General features: G+C 32.1%; 1 long non-coding RNA gene across 4 annotated transcripts; it reads left to right on the forward strand.

The window, feature by feature from the left end:
• Positions 1–2,655: 2,655 nt before the first annotated feature.
• Positions 2,656–5,275, forward strand: LOC111909007 (uncharacterized). 4 transcript variants are annotated; one of them, XR_006190198.2, is made up of 7 exons: positions 2,656–3,206; positions 3,328–3,565; positions 3,704–3,760; positions 3,838–4,149; positions 4,233–4,272; positions 4,683–4,738; positions 4,818–5,275. It is a non-coding gene; the product is annotated as an uncharacterized LOC111909007 (long non-coding RNA). The 4 variants fall into 4 exon arrangements; XR_006190199.2 differs by having other exon boundaries at positions 3,349–3,565; positions 4,028–4,149; positions 4,818–5,274; XR_006190197.2 differs by having other exon boundaries at positions 2,659–3,206; positions 4,028–4,149; positions 4,818–5,273.
• The last annotated feature ends 1,288 nt before the right edge of the window (positions 5,276–6,563 follow it).

The raw sequence follows: 6,563 nt of genomic DNA on the forward strand, positions 1-6,563 counted from the left end.
AGTAACTCACCAACCTAATTGTGTCATATTGAAGAGCGAATCGAATCAGTCTCAATGCTTTGATGTTGCACTGAAACTTCTCCTTTTCGTCTTGAGCGACGTCTTTCACATCCTTTAACAGATCATTATACTCCTTCTGAGTTTTAATAATTCTGGATGTTCCTGAATGAGCAAATGGTCCAGACACAATGGCTTCCCATATTAGATACCCATTATCTTCAGATCCGATGACGTAGTCTTCGAAATGATGTGCCCAAACCTCGTAATCTTGAGTGTAAAGAATTGGAATCTTTGTTGTAGATCCAATACTGTTTGAGATGTTGATAGGATTAGATTGAGAATCGTCCATGCTTGATCGTTTAACCTGTTGCAAGATCAGACTTGTAATATGTAATATTAGGGCAAAACGAATAAATAATGAGATACGTCAATTATGGAGTGACGGCTCAATAAATATCAGTTAATGTGGAATAAACCCTAATCACTTCTTTCACAGAAGAGATGTGTATGAATTACACAACCTCCTGCTCTGATACCAATTGATGAGTTTATAAAACTCTTTGATCGATTAGATCTTATAACAGGTAAATCAAGAAAGCAAAAATAGTAAGATAAAGCACAAGAATGAATCTGAATGTGTCGAATGATTCAATTGATTCAATCCTCAGCAGAGCTCGATGAAGAACTTCCGCTATAGAGGATATTAGGGTTACAAAAGATAAGAACGATGAACGCTATTAAAATCTCTATCAAAATCTTACGTTCTAGGATGCATGCAAGCATCTATAAATATTAAACCCTACAAAATAACGCACGGATGGACAGACCCATACCGGAGATTAAATGGACTAAATGTCGAGCCCAAGACGCAACACTATCTAGACCTAACAACTATTTTGAATAAAAAAATTGAGTTTTAACAGGTAAATCGGTAACCGGTAAAATGTTTTTATAAATAGTCATTCATAAAAATATTATGTCATCATTTAAATATTTTTTACTTAAACTCCAAATGATATTATCTTATGAAAAAAATATTATTTGACATGTATAAACCATTTTTATACATAAAACATAACATACATTTAACATAAAATAAACGTCACAAGTATGCATTATAATGTGTATAAACCAAGTCATGTGTAGTAATAATTTTTGTGAGCCATCACAAGAACTATTAAGTCTTTCCTAAAGGAATTAAGGGACACTTCAAAAGGTCTTCAAGCTCCCACTTGCCAAGTCAACTTTTGCTTGCAAAAGGACTTCAAATCTTCATGTTGTGAAAGTTGCAACACTTAAACCATTAAGACTATAATTAATCCCAAAACTAAAAATAGAAGCTGGTGGTTGGGATTATGGTCTTAAATGGTTAATTCGGCTTGAAGGAGGTCATTTCTTCATCTTGTTATATTTAAAAAGAAATACAACTAGTCTAACTAATTTATTACAACAAGTCAACAAATGAAAAAAAAATAACTATTTATCTATTACATCTTATGAATAAATAAATATCAACCAAACACAACACAAATGTCCAAATGGATTGTTTATACACGATAACATATCAAATATTATAACAAACAACTTTTTGTTTTTTCTAAGACAACTTTTATATAACCAAAATGCATGAAAAACGGATATATATAAAAATGAACAATTTTAACCAAGAAGTTGTCAAAGAAGACAAATATGGATTTTTCTTAACAAAAAGAAATCCATGCTTGTTTTCCAAAAATCAAAGATTATCAAACATAAAAAATCATTCTAACATATAAAAGATGGCTCTGATACCACTGTTGGTTTTTGATATGAAATATAAGTTTGTTTTTAACAAAAAACCGACAACGGAAGACATTAAAAATAACAAGTTTATTTTTAGTTCATAACAAAGCCAAACCATCATGGATCCATTTATAGACGTTAGAATGAAATAAAAACAATCATACGATGTTTTAGAGATAACCTTTGAAGCCTTTGAGCCAACTTGGTTTTGGGGTGTTGATGAAGATGTAAAGATCAAAGAACATGATCTCTCTACAAGTATCCATCATCAAGATTAAGGCAGTTGGAATGCTAGTTTCTTCTTGTATTCTTGAGTGTCTAAAGTCTTTTAGTGTTTAACTCAAGTAAGCACTAAAGGGGACAACTCAAGAAGGATTCTAATCACCAAAGTAAAACACCAGACTACAAAGAGATCATACTCTTTCATACTTACGGTTTTAAGGTGAAGAAAGGAAGAAGAAGAGAGTGTTTTCCCTTTTTCAAATGCAAGCCTCATGCATCTCTTATATAGAACATGAAAGGTAATGGTTTTACATTAAAATAATATAAAGTAACTCTCCTATTTTCAAGAAGCATGGGCAAGGCATGGAGGTTGACAAGCAACCTCCACAATATTATATATATCTTTACTATATTTTTACTATATTTTTAAGCATATTGAACATTTCTTGAAAAATTTAAGAGGTACAATCTTTACAACAACAAGTACCATAATCTAATGCAAATACCAGTAATCTTTATTTTATGAAAATCAAACTATTAATTCTTACCAAATACAACTGACACCAGGAATTGAATTGAGGAGATGATTATGGAAATCCATTCTGAAAATAAATATTAAGCTTCACATACAACTCAACTAGACGTAATCGCATACAGCTCAACTAGACATAAATAGACCACGAATTGGTCCTTACTAAAATTGGATCTCGCCTAAATTTTGTCTTGTGCGCCTTTCACTTCTCTACTTTAGAAACCCTAATCTCAAACATCATCAAGCAGCACTCTGCTTTGTGTCTTCCTCTCTGCATCGATGTATCTCTTTCTTTCAACATTAAATCAGACTTGATTCAAACACCACTCACAACCTCCAGACTACTAATCATCGCTATCGAACACCTTTTACCACCAGCACACCATCAAATAAAGACTGCAGCTTCACCACTTTCGCCCTTCATTTCTCTCTAAAATACCCCAAACCAACGTTGGCTTCATCACTAGCTGCTTGAAATAGGTGTCACCCTCTGTGTCTCTTTCATTTGTTATCATTGCTCCTCTCAAATGATGGCCAAAAGCAGTCTATAAAAAAAGCCTTCACACAAACAATCTTCCACCGTCTCTAATTCACTTCTAAAGAATTCCATTCAGAAGTAATTTTTTCCGAAGACCTCTACAAGATCCTATTTTCTTTTAACCAATTCAAGGTAACCTCTTGATACTCGATGCTTCTCACTTTCTCACATCCAATCTTTCTTCCCGATCAAAATACTCAATCTCATGATTTGAGATGTCTCTGTTCTAAAACCTAATGCTGAATTATTGTAGGTATGTGTCTTTTGTTTCCAGTTTTATCCAGACCACAATAAGCAACCTTCCTCACGTCTATCATATCTCCCCACCAACCTACGTTCCCACTTTCAAAATCCATCGACGATCTTGAGAGTTGATGCCTTTTTTCATTTGGTGGTGTTTGGTGTCATGTGTGCGTGTGTAATGTTTTCTGCTATTTGATGGTGCCTCCCTCACAAAATCTGAATAGCCATCTTCACCAATTGTAAACAAGGTTTATTTATACACAATCTTTCTATATCTATGTGTATGGATCCAAATTTGAACAACACATGTTTTTCTGTGGTGTTAGTATATATTTGATTTTTTTCATTTATGTGGTGTTGTTATAATTTTGAATATGAATATGCAGAAAAAATGAAATCAACTGGAAAGATAGAGGAAGAAGTTGGTGTTTTTTTTTTCTATGGTAAGTTTCTTATAAATGTGTTGAAATGGTTTTGGAGGTGTTTTAATTTTACTAACATTTGTTTTCATTTTATGAAGATTATGTTTGCTAGAAAACTACACGCTTCATACTTTGAACATGCTTTTGCTTCCAACACTGAACATTTTCCATATGATAAGATGCCAACATTTTCTCCCAACCAACGCCTAACACATTATAATTCCCCCAAATTCCAATTCATTTTACTAATTAATTTCATCACTTACTAACTCGTTGATTGGCTTGAAGGTTCATATTGGTATAACTTCGTGGGTGAGAGGGGATAATCAACTTGAATGGCCACTACATCCTCAAGTCTTCTTTCTATATCTCTAAATATAGAGAAAAAGAACTTTGTGATTTATTTATGTGTAATAACCTTGCTTATAACCAATATAATTTTTATGCGTTTTTATATTAAAAAAAATCATTTTTTGACCTATCCTTTTGGCAGGAGGCAACTTGTGGATTACTGTAAATTTCATATGAGATAGGTATGCTAAATTTTAGTTATTAACTTTATACATGTTCCATGCTATTAATCATTTTGTTTCATGTAGGGTAATATAAAAAGATTTATTTCTAGAAACATAGTTTGTCATTAATTTCATTTTGAAGTTTGGAATCAAAAATAGAAAAGTTCAAAGTCAATTTAATTGTATCTTAGTTTTCTGAAAATAAATATTTTAATATCATCCTGAGTATATGTGATATTTTCCAGTTCTGGCCCAAATATTACATATTTCCATTTTGGTGCTAATTTGACCATTTTGTAATGTTTTGGTCCTGTCATGAATAAAAGGACTATGTGACTATGTGTATAAGATTATGTTTGTGTGTGACTGTATGTTCATATGTGTCTATGTATGTGACTGTTTATCTATGTGTATTTGGATTTCCTAAGCAAAAGAAGTTGTTGCTGTCAAAAGTGCTCAATATATTGTTGAAGCCAAACCCCAGGTATATATATATATTTTTTGATTTCATGGTCATGTTTTCTATTGAAGTCATTTGAATTGTATTTTTACTCATTGTATAGTCACATAGTTCGTGGACCGCTCGGGTACGGGAACGAGGACCTGGAACATTGTTCGCTAGGTTGGATGTATCGGGTACAGTTGGGGTAGGTCCATTTCGGTACGTCCCAGTTTTTGGGAAGCCAACGATTGGATCGTAGATCATGGCATGTTCGGCGAATTCTGTGACCATGGCTTTGGCAAGGCAGTTTTTAACGATTTTATCTTTAAAGATGATTCCTTTAGCTTACTTATATGTCTTCTGGTGTTGCCCTTGCTGTGTAATACAGGGGAGGTTTGCATTAACTGAAAAATATATCAAAAGTATTTGCATTGTTAGAAATAAGTTGTGATTCGCTTTAGATGCCCTTTTAAAGGTATCTATAATAAAAGTTGTAATTGACATATCCATATATGAACCTTCAGTTTATATACATCCTACTGGTTTGGTAAAAAGATTGTGTAAGAAGATGGAGTTCTTTATATCCCTAGAGTTTATTATGGGTGACATCTTGATTGTGTTTTTAATGGACATGTTTATCTTTAAATGCATTTAAACTTTAGTTAAAGTTATAAATTGTTTTGATTTTTTTTTCTCCTGTTTCTACTCTTTATTACTTCTATGTAATGGTGGCTTAATGGATATAATAAAATACTTCTATATTTTCCTGTCAAATAAATTGCATATGGAATCATCCTCATCAAAAATTTATTCTAAACCAAGATAATCTTTTGCATACCGGTACAATGAAGAACATAAATTATAAAGTTCACTACTACAAAAACTTAAAAACAAAAAGTACACCGCTATAATTGGTAACACGTTGTTGAAAAAGAAAAAAAAAATTGAAAGTAATTTAGTCGGGTGTATAGAGAGATTAGAAGTCTACATAAAAGACTTCAACCATAATATTAAATAAACACAAAAGGTGATGTTTGGCGAATAAATACAAAGTAAAAAAAATAACTTTGATTTTTAAGTCTTCAAATAAGAGTGTGAGGAGAGATTAGATTCAGTTTTCATTTTTTTTGTCTCTATACATTTACATCTTGATGCATAGGTCAATATTTACATCTTGATGCATATGTTAATATTTATAAAATAAAACAACATTCTTATAGTTTCAACCCGGAACAACAACAAACGTTTAATTTTAACAAAATTGTTGCACCGTCTTCTGCATTTCCGTACACTTGCCTTTGCTGAAAAACAAACCCGCTGAAAAGAGCCGACAATAACCACTAGAATCACTATCGAGCATCATCACCGCCACATTAAATGAACGCAAAGGGTGATGTTTGGCAAATAGATACAGAGTAAAAAAAAACATTGATTTTAAGTCTTCAAACAAGAGTGTGAGAAGAGATTAGATTGGATTTTCATTTTTTTTTTCATTTTTTTTTGTCTCTATACATTTAGATCTTGATGCATAGGTCAATATTTACATCTTGATGCATATGTCAATATTTATAAAATAAAACAACATTCTTATAGTTTCAACCCAAAACAACAACAAACATTTAATTTTAACTAAATTGTTGCACTGTCTTCTGCACTTCGTACACCTGCTTTCGCTGAAAAACAAATCCACTGAAAAGAGCCGGCAGAAAACCACTAGAATACCATCAAGCATCATCACCGCCACACTAAATAAATGCAAAGGGTGATGTTTGCCAAATAAATACAAAGTAAAAAAAATAATTTTAAGTCTTCAAATAAGAGTGTGAGGGGAGATTAGATTTGCTTTTCATTTTTTTTATCATTTTTT

The sequence above is a fragment of the Lactuca sativa genome, chromosome 4 (assembly GCF_002870075.4).
Source record: "Lactuca sativa cultivar Salinas chromosome 4, Lsat_Salinas_v11, whole genome shotgun sequence".
Taxonomy (NCBI): domain Eukaryota; kingdom Viridiplantae; phylum Streptophyta; class Magnoliopsida; order Asterales; family Asteraceae; genus Lactuca; species Lactuca sativa.